The 17,134-nt window shown below is 42.7% G+C and overlaps 1 protein-coding gene across 1 annotated transcript in view; it reads right to left on the reverse strand.

Annotated features, from left to right (window-relative positions):
• The window catches only part of SLC4A5 (solute carrier family 4 (sodium bicarbonate cotransporter), member 5), a 122,710-nt gene that overhangs the window by 85,985 nt on the left and 19,591 nt on the right, over positions 1–17,134 (reverse strand). The window lies entirely within an intron of this gene.

Consider the following 17,134-nt stretch of genomic DNA (forward strand, 5'->3'; position numbering starts at 1 on the left):
AAGCTTTCGCCACCAAGTCAATTCTGACTCATAAAGGAGCCCATAGGGTTTCCAAGGCTATAATCTTTATGGAAACTGACTACTACATATTTTTCTTGAGACATGGAAAGTGCTTAACCACTGCACCTCTAGAGCTCCTTTTTCATACAGGCCCCAGACCAGTCAGCTCCCAGTGTTGGCCTTCAATGGGCAGTCAGCTATGCAAAAGGATGCACAAGCACTATATGCCATGTGAGTCCACTTTCCTCACAAGCAGGAGAGTGAGCAAGGGCAGGCTGACAACCTGTGCCCTGAACGCCAGATTGCCTTCCAACAACCCACTGGATGTTACCTCCTGGGTATCTCCCAGGCTGCTTCAAAATTCAGCATTCTAACACCAAATTCATACTCTTCCCCAACATGCAGTTCCCATCATCCATTCATGCACTCATTCTTTCTTCCACTGAATGTTTTATAAACACGTACCACGTACCAGGCATTGCTCTTTTGTTAAGCTGTTGTTAAGTGCCATCTCATAGTCACGACTTATAGTGACCCTATACTGGATTTCCAAGGAGTTGTTCGTGGGTGTAAACTACCAACCTTGTGGTTCATAGTCCAGTGCTGATCCTACAGCACCATACAAGGAGTCTAAATTGAGTAAAAGGACTGAGAATTCATCTGGTCTTAAATCTCTTATGAACCATGTATTGTTCTAGGTGTTGGAAAATAAAACATTGGAAAAATTACCTGCCCGTGTTCTCTTATATTGTCTAGTGAGAGACACATATAATGAACAAGTAAGTAAATGCATAAATGTGTGGCGCTGTGGGTTAATGCATTGGACTGCAAAGTTAGTTTGAATCGCAAGGTAGGTGGTTCAAGCTCACCAGTCACTCCTTGGAAACCTTTACAGGGTCGCTATGGGTCAGAACCAACTCAATGGTACCTAACAATAACAAACACATAAATAATTATTTCTGATAGTGATACATGTTCGGAAGAAAATAAAATGACAGGGTAGTTACACTAGCTGTAACCACAGGGTTTCCGAGGTTACAAATTTTTATGGGAACAGAAAGCCTCATCTTTCTCCTGCAGAACAGCTGGTAGTTTCAAATTGCTCACCTTGAGGTTAGCAGCCAGATTCATAACCACTATGTTACCAGAGCTCCTTAGTTACACTAGAGAACCTGACAAAAAAAAAGTCTTTCTGAGGAGGGGACACCTCACTTGTGACATGAAAGATGAGAAAGGATAGTCCTCCAAATGTTCCAAAGACCCTGAAATGGAATGTTCTGGTTAGTGTGGTTACACATGTGGCAAGGGAGAGCACAGCATGGCATGGATTGGAAGAAGCAAGCAGGGTCAGATCTGGGCTAAAGGCATAACTGTCCACCCAGCTGCATGGACTAGATACTCTGGAGTCATCCTCAATTCTTCCCTTTTCTTCACCTCTACCCCATATTGAAAATTCTCAAGAAGACTTTCCCTTCTCACTAACCCCATTGCCCCTGTCCTGGTTCACATACTCATTGACCATTTCCTGGACTTCATCAAGTCTTCCCCTTCCTCCTAGCCTCTGTATCCCTTCAATTTGTCAGCCCTTTCTTCCCTCACTACTTTCTCCATGGACTCCCAGCGGTCATTTCAACCACTCCTTCATCACACCGTCTTATTACTTAAGCCAAAGGCCAAACAAGAATGCATGACCTAGTCTTTATCTCTGCAGGATGTCTTTGGCAGTGAGAGGCAGTATGGCATAAGGTATGGTGGAAGTAGGGTGCCCAGTGGGCTTTCTATCCTGCTGGACATGGGTGTGAGTCTCAGAGTTGTCACTTGCTCAGGAGTGAACTCAGTCTGAGTGAACAGGATAGCTGGGAGGAATAAATCAGGTCAAAAAAGAAAAAAACTACCTGAAGGTAACAAGTGCTTAGTCCCCATCATGGCCAACCTCAACATCTGGGTTCATGAGCTCCGCTGGAGAAAACCACTCAACTGTGCAAGAGGAGGTTTCCTACCTCCAGAAGATCTCAGAAGTGCCGTAGCCTTCTACTCACCCATGTCGGAGCCCTTTCCCATGTCCTTCAATGCCATTCCTAACTTCTACTGCTCTCTCTTAAAGCCTCTTGATCCACCCCCTATTCCACTTCCTCAAGAAAATAAAGGCCACCAGGCATGAAATCCACCAACTTCCCACCTCTTTCCTTCTAGTCTTCTGTATCCTTACCCCTGTTACAGTCTGTCTTGGTACAAAAGGAATCCTTCCTCCAGTTTAATTCCTGGACTCATCCATCCCCTTTTGCTTCTCCTCACCTGTGTCTTCAACTCCTCTCTTTCTCTCAGCCTGCAAACAGCTCTCCTATTTCCCAAACACCCTCCCCAACCCTGTCTGCTCCCAAGTTCTCCTGCTCACCTTCTCCCTTCCTTCCTGTCCCCCTAGTCCCGGCATCTTCTTGAAAGAGCGGTTAATACTCTTTTCCCTTTATTCCTCCTTGCCCAGTTATTTAACCCGTGGTAACTGCATTAGCCCCCATCACATGAAGGACATTGACTAAGGCAGAGATTCTAAACTGGTAGCTTGAAGATATATTTAATTCTACCTTCACAGAGTATAAAAGGTTTGGAAGGTATTGGATTGCATAAAAAACTGGTCAATTTTATAGAAAAATCCATATCTCTGGCTTTTCTTGATGTTTTGATGGCTCAAATGTAGCAACAATTGTGAGGCTGGCCCAGGACCAGGCAGTGTTTTATTCTGTTGTGCACAGGATCGCTAGGAGTCAGTACCGACTCAATGGCACCTAGCAACAACAACCCACATTCCCTTTGACAACAATTCACTAGAGCTGACTGAGAGCTGTCTTTCTCAGGTGGCACATGCTCTGTGGTTTGTCACAGTCCCCATCACTCTCTGCCTCTCACAGCGACCCTGTATAGAGGCTGTAAGTCTTTGCAGGAGCAGGAAGTCTTATCTATCTCCCACAGAGCGGCTGGTAGACTCGAACCTCCAACCTCGTGGTTCACAGTCCGGTGCTTGGCATATGGAGCCACCATGCTTCCGACTACTACATTATGCTAGTATAATGCCCTGATTCTTTCATTTATGCTACACACCCCTTGTCTTCAGAGTCCTCTTGTTTTCTTTATGAATGACTAAAATCAATAAAACCAACAGCACCGTGAAGCTGTAGTCTGGTTTATTTCTCTGGGACCTCAGCTGTGAGGACTGCTCCTTCTGAACTGAAACGTTACTGTTTGCTCTTGCAGCACAGCACTCTCTTGATTTTTCCCTCTAATCCTCAATATCTTAGGCACCTAGCTGACACAAGCAGTTTGCACTTGACTACTAACCTGATATGGCACTGCAGGATAAGCACTGGACTGCAAGGTTGATTTGAACTACAAGGTCGGTGGCTCAAACTCACCATCTGCTCCTTGGAAACCCTATACAGGGCAGCTATGAGTCAAAATGAACTTGACAGCATTTAACAACAACTAGCCTAAAGGTTGGCAGTTCAAACCCACCCAGAAGCTCTGCAGAAGAAAGGACTGCAAATCTATTTCCCTAAAGATTACAGCCAAGAAAACTCTATGGAACAGTTCTCCTCTGTAACACATGAGGTTGCTATGAGTCAGATTTGACTTGGTGACAAGTTTTTGTGTGTGTTTCTTTCCTATCTCCATACGCTTTCCAGGTTCCTCTTACCTGTTGTTGTTGTGTGCCGTTGAGTCCATTCCAACTCATAGTGACCCTGAGTAGGGTTTCCAAGAGTTACTGGTAGGTTTGAACTGCTGACCTTGTGGTACCAGTACAGTGCTTATGCTACTACACTACATCAGGGCTCTCCTCTTACCTAGCTTACTCATAATGTTAATTTCCCCCAGGATTCCTCTTGTCTTTCTTCTCTCCTCTTTCTTCCTACTCTTCCTGACTACCTCATGCCCTTAAGGCACCACGTCACACAGCCTGTATTTATCCTTTCTAACTTCCTTCGGAGCTCTCTATCTGGGAATCTTGCAACCTTCTATAGTTTAAGCAGCCCACGTTCCTTCTTCATCCAACATGCCAACCCTGTTCTTCTCTGTTTTGATTGATATCACCCATAGTTACCCAGCCAAACAGACAAGAAACATTTGGCCACTCCTGAAGACTTTTCTCTTGCCATTCATGTCCAATCAGACACTAATTTCTTTAATTTGCCTCCTAAATATTTCTTGCTCTCTCTTCTTTTTCCCATCCCTCACTACCACCTTGGTTCAGCTCTCATTGCCTTTGGCTCTGATGGTGGCTACAGCCACCTACTGCTACCACTACCTCTGGCTGCCTCACCCACCCATCGCCATTCTCTGTGTAGCAGCAGAGTTTGGTTTAAAAACATTTCATTTTAAAACATTGAAAAACATTTCAAACATGTTTTCACGGTAGGCTTCTGGGAGTCATGGTGTTCTTTGGGAAGCATAAGAAAATACTGTCTATATGAGTTAGAAAGACTTTTACTAGCAGAAAATACTATCATTTTAGCTATATATAAATTGATGGACCTCATTTATTTAAATAGGCTTTATTTCTGAATATTTCTATTACATTTAATAATGTACTGAATGCTGACACTTGCCACCAGACACCAAAGGCTTAAGGAAATGTTACAGAAGTAGAACTTCAAATCGAGCAAAAAAGTCTTTGTATAACCTTATTTTTTCTTCAGATTGAGAGAAGACTATGACTGCTTGATTCTTCTTGATTTTTTAAAAGCATAGCTTTGATTAGGTTAGTCTCCTGCTGAAAAATCTCAGTGACTTCTATTGCCTGAAGCACACACTTCAAACAACCCTTGTGACCAGGCTCTTACCTGCCTTTCTAGGCTGTGTCCTGTCCCTCAACCAGCCACCCAGGGCTCCCAGGTCCCTGTCATCCCAAACACCAATCACAGTTCTCTGAAAAGGAGGGTCTGCCACTCACTGAACTTTTGTGCCTATTTGTTACCTTAGTCAGGAGTCCCTGTCTTCCTTTAAGGATAGGTCTGAAGGCAGATAAATGGATCAGTTATAGAGGGAAGGGACAGGGCAGAAAGCTGGAGGCCTGAAGGGGCATTACCTGCTCCCTGGAATAGCTGAACGCTGGGGTCCTCGGCTGTTGTAGCTGCCCCTGGCCCCAGTCTGTTTCTGCTGTTGCCACCCTGGCTGCTGCTCCACACGTCCTTGTCCACACTGGTCAGGCAAAACCAACTTACTGTTGTTTCCAATTAAGTGTCAAGGAAAGCCTGGGGAGAGGCAAAGTCACGGGGAGGTAGGGGGGTGAATGTGTCTATGTGTATGTGTGTGTAGGAATGTGTGAAAGACTGAAGAGGTGGAGAGAGAGGGAGACAGTATATGAGAGCAAATAGAGATATGCTAAGTGTAAGACAGTGTATGAGAAATTATGTCTGTGAGAGAAGCAAACTACTGAAAGTAAACCAGAGATATGGAGTGTATGAGAGACGATGTAAGATTATGTGTGAGAGATGAGGAGGGTTCAGCTGCAGAAAGCTGGGTCCCCACAGCAGCAGAGAGGGCAGCTGAGGAGTGGCTGAGGACAGGGACAGTAAGAGGAGTGACAAACCTGTCCCTTCCTTCCTCCCCCTCCAGTCCTTCCCACTGTGCCTGGGGGCTTGAGACAGAGTCCAGGCACCTCTCTCCTTGAAGAGGTAGGATTTGCTCAGACTCCCTGGGGCCTCCTTAAGAGTTGGCAGTAGGTGAGCTGGCTGAAGAGTGACCTGACGGTGTTCTCTAAGCTACACAGCAGGTGGACAGTGTGGGGTGCTGTGCTGGGGTCTCACATGTCACAGGGAGCAATCCTGGGTCAACAGTGTTCCATGTAGCTAGATTCTGTCTTTCTCTGACTTTACGCCCAAACTCATGTTCACCCACCTCTAAGACAAGGTGCTGAGTGCCCTCACTCAGTGGGTATTTTTCTGAGATCCCAGGGACATGGGGCACTGGTAACTTCAGGGTGTGCAGTGAACCCCACTGGGAAATTATTCTGCTCTTCTGAGAAACTTCTAATCTCCTGGATTCCATTCACTAAGTGCTTACTGAGTATTTAGAATGAGCCAAGGTCGATTAGAGGTCACTGAGCAGCAGCTGCTCCAAGGAGCTCCAAACTCTGAGCTTGCCAAGTCTCAGGGTTAGGAGGGAGTTTAGAGACTGAGTCCAAATTCTTCATTTTATGGGTGAGAAAACTGAGACCTAGTTTATACCAGCTAAAGTCCCTGGTATGTTACTGTGGGTTAATGCGCTGGATTGCAAAGTCAATTTGATCTGCAAGGTCGGTGGTTCAAGCTCACCAGATGCTCCTCAGAAACCCTATACAGGGTTTCTATGGGTCGGAACCATATACGGTACTTAACAACAACAGCAAAGTCCCTAGTGGGCACAGTCTATCCTTAGCTACTAATGGAAAGATGGGCTGTTGGAATGCACCCAGTGGTGCCAAGGAAAAAAAGCCTGGCAAACTGCTGCCATAAAGATTACAGCCGAGAAAACCCTATGGAGCAGTTCTACTCTATAATTACTCAGTCATTGTTGTTGTTGTTATGTGCCGTGGAGCCGGTTCCGACTCATAGCAACCCTGTACAGGATTTCCAAGGCTGTAAATCTTTACAGGAGCAGAAAGCCTCATCTTTCTCCTGTGGAACAGGAAGGAGTCAGAAATTGATTCCACAGCGATGGGTTTGGGTATTTTGGTTTGAAGAGCCTCCCCCCCCCCTTCCAAAAAAAAAGCTGCAGAGGAATGATTGGCATTCTTCACTCCACATCGTTGCATTTGCTGGTCCCTCCTTTGCCAGATTTTCATTAACAGATGCCCAAAAATTAAGTATGCCCATTTCAAAGCTGAGAATGCAGAGGCAGTGGACCAGAATCATATATTGAGACACTGTGCTCCAAGCAAATGCCACCACCCCACAGGCCTCTGCAGCGTTACAGGAATCCCTGACTTGGTGGGCTTCTCATCAGGAAGGGCAGAGATGGGCAAGGCCAACCTAATGCCTGGGGCTTAAAGTGTGCACTACACTGTGGCTAAAGTTGGCTCACCTCCTCCTGAGCACCACTGAGCAGCCACTGCAGGCCGCACAAAGTCAGGGTCTATTGGTAACCCTTGGACCCCCAGAAAAACATCCAAAGAAAGACCATCAATGATGCCAGAGGGTTCTTTCCATTAGTGTGGTGCTTTAAGAGCCCAGATCTGGGTTCAACTCCTGATTCTGCTGATAACTGCAATAGGATCTTAGCAAGAGGGTAATAACTCCTGAGCCTTAGTTTTCCCATCCCATCTATAAAGTTGAAATAATTACATTTACCTCACTTGTTGTTGCTGTTGTTATATGCCATGGACTCATAGCAACCCTGCATAGTGTTTCTGAGTAGGGATTAAATGGGTAATATTTGTTATGTGATTGACACAGTGCTTGGCATATAATAATCACTCAATAAATGAGCACTATCAATCAGAAAAAGGCGCTCTGGTAGCATAGTGGTTACGAATACGGCTGCTAATCTCAAGGTCAGAAATTCAAAACTACCAGCCATTCTACAGGAAAAAGATGAGGCTTTCTGCTCCCATAAAGAAATCCTGTACAGGATCATTATGAATTGGAACCAATTCCATGGTACTTAACAACAACAACAACATCAATCAGAAAACCAAAAAGGAAGAACACACTCAGCATTTCTCAAGCTGGGGGAACTGAACAAAAAATTCAAGTCTCGACTTTCATTATTGAAAATCCTTTGGGTAAATTATTGAATGATGCAGAAAGCATCAAGAGAAGATGGAAGGAATACACAGAGTCACTGTACCAAAAGGAAATGGTTAATGTTCAACTGCTTCAAGAGGTAGCATATAATCAAGAGCCATTAATACTGAAGGAGGAAGTCCAAGGTATATTGAAGGAATTGGCAAAGAACAAGGCACCAGGAATTGATGGAATAAAAATTGAAATCTTTGAAGAAAGTCAGGCAGCACAGGAGGTACTCACTCATCTCTACCAAGAAATTTGGAAGACAACTATCTGGCCAAATGATTGGAAGAGATCCGTATTTATACCCATTCCAAAGAGAGGTGACCCAACAGAATGCGGAAATCATCAATCTCTTTGTATCCCATGCAAGTAAAGTTTTACTAAAGGTAATACAGAAACGACTGCGAGCATACACTGACTGATAATTTCCAGAGGCTCAAGCCATATTCAGAAAAGGCCATGGAGTGAGGGATATCATTGCTGATGTGCGATGGAATTTGTCCGAGATCTTGGCGGAAAGCAGAGAATATCAGAAATACATTTACCTGTGTTTTTTTGACTACGTGAAGGCTTTCGATTGTGTGGATCATGACAAGATATGGACAACATTATGAAGTATGACTATTCCGGAACACTTACTTGTGCTCATAAGGCATCTGTACATGGACCAAGAGGCAGTTGTTCGAACAGAACATGGGAACACTGAATGGTTTAAAAAATTAAGAAAGGTGTGCGACAAGGTTGTATTCTTTCACCATACTTATTCTACCTGTATGCTGAGCAAAGAATCCGAGAAGCTGGGTTATATGAAGAAAAATGTAGCATCGGAAATGGAGGAAGACTCATTAATAGTCTGCGATACGCAGAAGATACAACCTTGCTTGCTGAAAGTGAAGAAGACTTAAAACATTTACTGACGAAGACAAAAGAGCACAGCCTTTGATATGGATTATATCTCAATGTTAAGAAAACAAAACTCCTCACCACAGGACCAATAAACAACATTCTTATCAATGGATAAAAGATTGATATTGTCAAGGACTTCATTCTTCTTGGATCAACTATCAACACTCATGGAAGCAGCAGTCAAGAAATCAAATGACATATTTGCATTAGGCAAATCTGCTGCACAAGACCTTTTTAAAGTGTTGAAGAGCAAAGATGTCAGCTTGAGGACTAAGGTGAGCCTGACCCAAGCCATGGTATTTCCAATAACCTCATATGCATGCAAAAGCTGGACAGTGAATAAGGAAGACCGTAGAAGAATTGATGCTTTTGAGTTATAGTGTTGGATGAGAATATTGAAAGTGTCAGGGGCTGCCAAAAGAACCAACAGATCTGTTTTGGAAGAAGTGCAGCCTTGGAGGCCAAGATGACCAAACTTTGTCTCTCATACTTCAGACATATTGTCAGGAGGGACCAGTCACTGGAGAAGGATATCATGTTTGGTAAGGTGGATGGTCAGAGAAAAAGAGGAAGACCCCCAACGAGATGGATTTGCCAAGAGGCAGCATCGATGCACTCAAGCGTGGCAACAATAGTGAGGTTGGCCCAGGACCAGGCAGTGTTTCGTTCTGCTGTACATAAGGTCACTATGAGTTGGTACTGACTCGATGGCACCTAAAACAACAACATCATTACTGTTCTACTACCTGTCTCTCAGTTTGTCTTTGTGAGGTGTCTTGCATGTTGCTGTGATACTAGATTTATGCCACCAATATTTCAAATAATGGAGTCCTGGTGTGGTGCTGTAGGATAAGCACTGGACTGCTAACCACAAGGTCGGTAGTTCAAACCCACCAGGTGCTCCTTGGAAACCCGATGAGTCGGGATTGACTCGACAGCAAGTAACAACAACAATTTCAAACTGCAGCAGGGTCACCCATACAGGACTGGTTTCAGTGGAAATTCCAGACTAAGAGAGACTAGGAAGAAAGGCCTGGTGATCTACTTCTAAAAATTAACCAGTGGAAACACTTGTCATTAGTGTTGGAAAATGAGCCCTCTAGGTTGGAAGAAACTTAAATACACAGTGGCCACAACAATGGACCAAACGCATCGATGGTTATGAAGATGGCATAGGTCTAGGCAATGTTTTGTTCAGTTGTATGTAGTACCCACATGAATCAAAGCCTCCCTTACAGCAACTAACAACAACATGATTGCCTATGCTCCACACTACCCTTCCACCCTCAGGCCCCTTTCCCTCTTTTTGCCTTCCCTTCAGTACAAGGAAAGTTTAGCACACGATATGCATGGTGCTCTGATGTACTAAGGTCCCACATGCAAGCAGAACGTCAGAAGTTAATCCATGTAATGAGAAATACCTCTCTGTTTTATGGCTATCAGGGAGAGCCACCTTGTATTGGTCCAATGGTGGGTATGACTTACCCCACAGCTGCTGGGGAAAACATAAACTGGGGTGGGACAAGTTTCAGGAAGCATACTAAGAAAAAAGCATCTTCCTTTTATTGGATGGGGGCTGTTTTGCCACTAGATGAGCAAAGCACAAAATGACCATGTTGTTGTTAAGTGCTGTAGAGTCGATTCCAACCCATAGTGACCATGGATAGGGTTTCCAAGAAGCAGCTGGCGAGCTTGAACCACTGATGTGGCAGTTCAAACAACTTAGCAGTCTGACACATTAACCCACAGCGCCACACCAGGACTCCAGTACAAAATGATCTAGGGGGCTGCAAACCAGTAAACAGTGCAGCCTAAAATGACTGGTTAATCTCCTGAGAAGTCTCAGAAATGTAGGTTAAGGTCATAGACCTCTCCAGAATGTGGGCAATGAGGCCAAAGTCCATTTTAGCCAAATCTCCAGGAATATGATGGACCCAGCAAACATACATGTTATAAAAACTACATACAGGTATATCTCCTGTTATTTCATTTCGCTTTGTTGTGCTTCACAGATTTTGCGGTTTTAGCACATTGAACATTTGTGGGGTCCACCAGGTCTATTGGCACCAGGTTTCCAACAGCTTGTGCTCACTTCGTGTCTCAGTGCCATAGTTTGGTAATTATCACAAGATTTCAAACTGTTTCATAATGCTTTGCATACTTAATAGACTATGTTGTTGTTGTTGTTGATTGCTGTCGAGTTGATTCCAACCCATAGCAACCCTGTATAGGGTTTCTGAGGAGCAGCTGGTAAGCTTGAACCACGGACCCTGCAGCTCAAACAACTTTGTAGTCCAGTGCATTAACCCACAGCGCCACACCAGGAGTGTAAGCCTAAATTTTACATGCTTTGGGATAGCAAAAATTCATGTGATTTGCTTTATTGTGGTGGTTTGGAATCAAACCTACGATATTTCTGAGGTTTGTCTAGATTTATTAAGACTTTGATTGATTCATTGCAACTCTGCCTCCCAACACTAGTCTTCCCTTAAGGTCACTCACTCAGGATTATTTTCTAATAGATTTTGTCATTGTTGTTTGTCTTTTGTTTTTGGTTTTAGGAGAATAACCCTCACAGATGTTGGGAAGTAATGCTATATATGTTGACAATTCCATGACATCCAGGTTTTAAGACATCAGAGGACAAGAAGAGACAGAAGATTCAGTCCAGGCTGCCTTTGGGGGAATTTTAATTTGCCTTCCTGTCCATCCCCTTCTAAGGGGCATAAAAGAGTCTGGAATGGCCTTCATCCCTTTCCTTTTTCTTTATTCTTTCCCTGCCCCCTCCCCTCCCCTTAATCTCTGATCCCTGCTTCATCACTCCCTTCAAGATCCAGTTTGGTGACCAAGGTGAGGGAACTCATCCCATTTTAAGGCATTAAGCTCTAAAGGAAACCCAGTTGTCTTTGTTCCTATAGTCTGTCTCAGGAATTTAGTGGAAGGGATATTTTGGAAAGAATTTTGTCTACTATCCCAGCACTTGCACGAAACATCTTTTTGGTCCTAAGGCTGTGAAACCTTGTGAGGCTCAAATACCTGGATAAAAATATTACCCTTTTCCTCCTTTACAACTCTTTGATCTTTCAGTGAAATGTATCAGAGCTGTTCAATATTTAGCAAGTAGAAAAAGGCCTGTACAGTTTTTCATACCTCTCTTACCAGAAGGAGCTCATAAGCTTGGTTGTATCAATGAGGTCAACTAAACTGAACAAATGTCCACCCGGAGAGGAAAAAGCTCTTGGCTCCTTGCTCTTTATTTGGGCTAATGTGTGCAAAGGCTTAAAGGAGTTAGGTTAAGTGCCTACCAGGCATCGGGCGTCATATGAAGTATTTCATGGTGGTGGCTCAGTGCTAGATGTCTCCCCTTCCATGTGGGAGTCCTGGGCTCAATTCCCAGCCAATATGCCTCAAGCACAATCACCACCCATCTGTCAGTGGTGTTGTGTGTTGCTATGATGTTGAATCAGTTTCTGGGGAACTTCCAGACTGAGACAGACTAGGAAAAGAGGCCTGGAAATTTACTTATGGAAATAAGCCAATGAAAACCTGTGGATCACAATAGTACAGTTTACAATGATTGTAAGGGATGATGAAGTGCATAGCATTTCATTCCATTGTGCATGGGATCAGCACAACAAACACAACTTAACACTACGCTCATTTAGCAACTCAACAGTTTAGCATTACCAGTTATCTTGAACAATGAATAAGGAAGACCATAGAAGAATTTATGCATTTGAATTAGGGAGCATGGGACCCTATCTAGAGAAACAGTGACACCAGAGATGGAGGCAGAGACAATGATATGGAGAGATGGAGCAGCTGGGGCCTTTAGACCCAGAGAGGGAGAGGGGCAGTGTGCTGATGACCGAGGGGGGGGAGGGGGAGGCAGGCTTGTGGGATATACCTTGTGGTTGGTTAATGATGCATGGAGGGGATTGTAACCATGGCAATGAAATGATATAGGATAGGATGAATGTAAAACTAATATTCTCCCATGTAAACTACAACATAACTCACAATAAAACATTAAAAAAAAAAAAAGAATCAATGCATTTGAATTATAGTGTTGGAGAAGAACATGGTGAGTACTATGGACTGGAACTAGGCAGATGCAGTACACAGACCCTTTACAACAAAGATGTAAGAGACCAAATAAAACAGACACAGATGAAAATCCTGAACCCTGAGCTTCAGAGGAAAAGTGTGAAAAGTGCATTGAGTGCTTGCTGGGAAGAGAAACTGAGCAGAGATTGTAAGAGAGGGAGACTGACTGGTGAATGGCCAGCCAGACACGGCGTGACCATCTTGTGAGCAGCTTTGGTAACAGAAGATAGCCTGGCAAAGCAGATTCACACAGACAATGGGAAAGGTGCAATTCCTTTTTCCTTATACTTGCCTGGTGACCAGAAGAGTGGCCAGCTGCCACCTTCATCCACCCCCAGCACAGAATCTGCTCTCTTGTTGTTTGGAGTCACATGGTTGGAGCCAGACCAGTGTGAGGGAGAGGTTGGCTATGCTAGTTTGGTGCCTGGATTTAGACAAACTGGGCTCCAGGCCTACAGCAGCAATAGAGCTATCAGACCAGCCAGCATTTAACCAGACACCCTGCCCCAGATGCCCTATGGTCCTAACAGCTACTGAAACCAGCTTCAAGGGCCTCCACAAACTACTTCTGGATTGAGTGTCCTGAACACAGATAACAATGAGGCGAAAAGAACTCCATGTAGGGCTAGGAACTCCAGTGTCACATCCCTCCTACACCCACCTTGTGAGTTCTTTAACTTGCAAGAGCCCCCCTAGAATTTTCTCTTCATTGGGTCCAACAGCTACACTCTTTCAAAGTTTTTGTTTGGGGACTTGGTTGTATCCTTTTCTTGTATCCAAATCACTGGTGTGTTTGTTTATTCTTTCTCTTCCTTCTCTTTCCAGTCCCTTGAATTTTATCCTTTCTATCTCTGTTGTTTTTCCTTTTATTCCTTCTGTTTTTCATTTCCCCTCTTCTTTTTTTCCCCCTTGTGATCTTTCTTTACTACTGTATACTTTCCTTCTCTTTTCATCTTCCCTCACCCTGGTCTTTCTAAGTGCTTTGTTTGTTTCAAAATTTATTTGGTTTCCTCCGTTAGTTTTCTCTTCTATAGCTCCATTTTGCTGTCCCTTTTTTTCCCATGTTTTAGTTATTCTTAAGTTGTTATTTTTTTATTTCTTCCTTTGATTTTTCTCTCTTATTTTTATCTTCTAGAGCTCCATTTCCCTGTCCCTATTTTGCCTTTATACTTATTATAGTCTTTTATTCCCCCTCTGGTTTCTGTCTATTTCTATTTCTTTCTTTTTTCTCTTAATAAATTTCTGTTTTCATTGTTTATTCCTTGTTTGTTTATTCCTGTTGTTTTCTTGTGTAGTGGAGAAAAGGGCTTCCTCTTTCCCATCCAATAGTAGACAGCAGTTTTGCCCACACAGCTCAGCCATAACCCTATTGTTTGAAGCTCCACCACTGGGCAAGAGACAGTACCAGCTCCTATACCACCTGATCAATAATTGAGAGCAGCCAACATCAGCCAAATCCACCCTAGCCTGAAATGCACGAATAGCAAACAAGAATGATATACATGAGTCCATTCTGTAGCTACACCTATAGGAGACAGCTGGCAAGAGCCTAAGAACACACAAACATACATTCATCAATTAAATACAAATAAAGACAACCCCACAATGCCACAGAGACAATAGACAATGTAAAATTTTAGCTCACATGAAGAACAAGAGAGAATGATTCAAACAAATGACCAAGATGCAAAGCCAGAAAATGATTCTGATGAAAAAAAGGTAATGGAACTAACTGAAAAAGAATTTGAAAGAACAGTAATTAGGTACCTTCAAAGGATCATTAGAAAGGTTGAGGAAAGCATGGAGAACACAATAAGAACTTTAGAAGAATTCAGTAAAACACTAAAAGAACAAACAGGCAAAATACATACAAATTTTGAAACAATACAAAACATTGTGCAATTAAAAAATCCAGAAGATTTATATTAAGATCTCAGAATTGGACACTACATTGAAAGAAGTAGATGTGAAGTAATGGAAGCCCAAAGCTTAAAAATAAACCTCTCAATACTAGTGTGCCAGGAGAACAATCAGAAAAAAGAATGAAAAAAATATGAAGAAAACTTAAGAGTTATGTGGGACACCATGAAGAGGAACAGCTTATGGGTGATCATAACTCCAGAAATAAACAAACATTAAGAAAATTGTTCAAGAGTTGTTGGAAGAAAACTTCTCTAGCATCATGACAGACAAGGTAAGCATATAAGAAGTTGGATAAACCCCAAACAGGATAGACCCAAAAGAAAATCGCCAAGGCATACATAATTAAAATTTCCAAAATCAAAGACAAGGAAAGAATCCTAAGAGTGCTTGGGAGAAAATGAAAAGTTATCTACAAAGGAGAACCAATAAAACTAAACTCTGATTCCTCAGGAAACCATGCAGGCAGGAAGGCAATGAGATGACATATACAAAACTCTGAAAGAAAAAGCTCGCCAACCAAGAATCATATACTGAGCAAAACTGTCCCTTAATTACTACAGCAAAATTAGGACATTTCCTGATTAACAGAAATTAAAGGAATTTGTAATGACCAGACCAAATTTACAAAGAATGCTAAAGGGTGTTCTTTGGACTGAGAACCAACAACAGCAAGAAACAACCTGAGACTACCATACATGACACCACCCAGAATTCAATTGAAATATGAAATTATTTAGAGTAAAACAAATCTACAAGACTGAAAATAGGGAAATAGATCAGTTTATAATGATGTCAACTACAAAGCAAAAAGAGGGAATCATGCAGATAAAGAACTTCCAAAAGGCAAGGAAGTCAAGTAGATTTCAAGATAGAGCAGACTGTTTTAATAGGAAAAATATGACCCAAAAAAATAAATTACAGGGTAATCTCAAAGAAAACAAATACACTTGCACATCAAAATAAAGAAAGAGGGAAATCAGAAATATTTAGTAAACATGAACACAAAAGAAATGAAAATGCAAAGATAACTCACAAACAAAATAAAATCACTTCAGAAAATTATGTGGAACAAAGAAACCAGCAGCATCATAAAAAGAAAACAAAACAGAAAACATTCAGCATTTGATTGCATACACACACCAAAGTTGGTTTAACTATTCCTCCACTGATGGACATTTAGGCTATCTCCATCCTTTTTTTTTTTTAAAAAGCTTTTTATTGTGACTTCAGTGAAGGTTTACAGAGCAGATCATCAGTTTCACATTCAACAAATCATATACTTTGCTTCATTACAGTGATTGCAACTGTAATGATTACAAAGTACTGTCAGTTACCAGCATTTACCTGTATTTACTTTAACTGCTGCATTCATCCCTGTGTCTACCGCTACCTTCATCTTACCTCTGCTAACCTCGCTATTGTTGTATATTGCCTGCCCTATCACCCATGTTAACATGTGTCTACCCTCTAGCCTGTGAATAATTTTCCCCTTCACGTACTTCCCATAACCATCATAGATTGTTCTTTTATCAAGAAAACCTTTTTAGCAATATGGTGCTTCCTCATAAGGTTGAAAATAGAAATACCTTATGATCCAGCAATTCCTCTACTTGGTATTTACCCACAAGAAAAATGAGCCACAACACGAGAAGATACATGCACACCAATGTTCATAGCTGCACTATTTACAATAGCAAAAAGATGGAGACAGCCAAAGTGCCCATCAACAGAAGAATGGATAAATAAACTGTGGTACATACATACAATGGAATATTATGCTACCTTGAAAAATAACAAGGAAGCTGCATGCCACCACCTAACATGGATGAACCTTAAGGACATTATGTTGAATGAAATTAGTCAGTCACAAAAAGAGAAACACTGCATAGAACCACTACTGTAAAAGACTAAGAAAAAGAACCCATATTAATCCACTAAAGTGGATTCTTTGCTGGTTGCTAGGATGTAGGGCTGGGTATAGGGGAGGGAGGGGAAGGTGGAGCACAGGGTAGGGAATTGACACAGGATAGTTTGGGTGCTGGGGAGGGGGGCAATATACAAGAAGGGAGGGGGGGTTGGAACAAACAAGATGGCGGATTGGGTGGAAGTGCAGTAAAGGAGCTCCGCCAGCAACAACAACAGAATACCCAACCAAACAGGCTCAGGGGATGGTCCCAGAACTATGAACCACATATAAAGGAATATTTAGAAGGTTGGAAGACTTACAGCTGGGGGAATTAGTGGCAGAAGCAAGAAATCCATTGCTTTCTACTTCGAAACGCTCAGCTGCTCGAGAAGCTGCCATCTTGGGTGAAACCAAGCAGAGGAAGGATTGGAGCGGCCACAGACGCCTGGCAGAACTGCAGAGATGAAGGTGTGGACATTCTTCTCTTTTGGTAGCTGTTCATTGGTCCCTTGCTGTCTGCGCACCTCCATTC

This window comes from Chrysochloris asiatica, unplaced genomic scaffold, assembly GCF_000296735.1.
Source record: "Chrysochloris asiatica unplaced genomic scaffold, ChrAsi1.0 scaffold00197, whole genome shotgun sequence".
NCBI lineage: Eukaryota > Metazoa > Chordata > Mammalia > Afrosoricida > Chrysochloridae > Chrysochloris > Chrysochloris asiatica.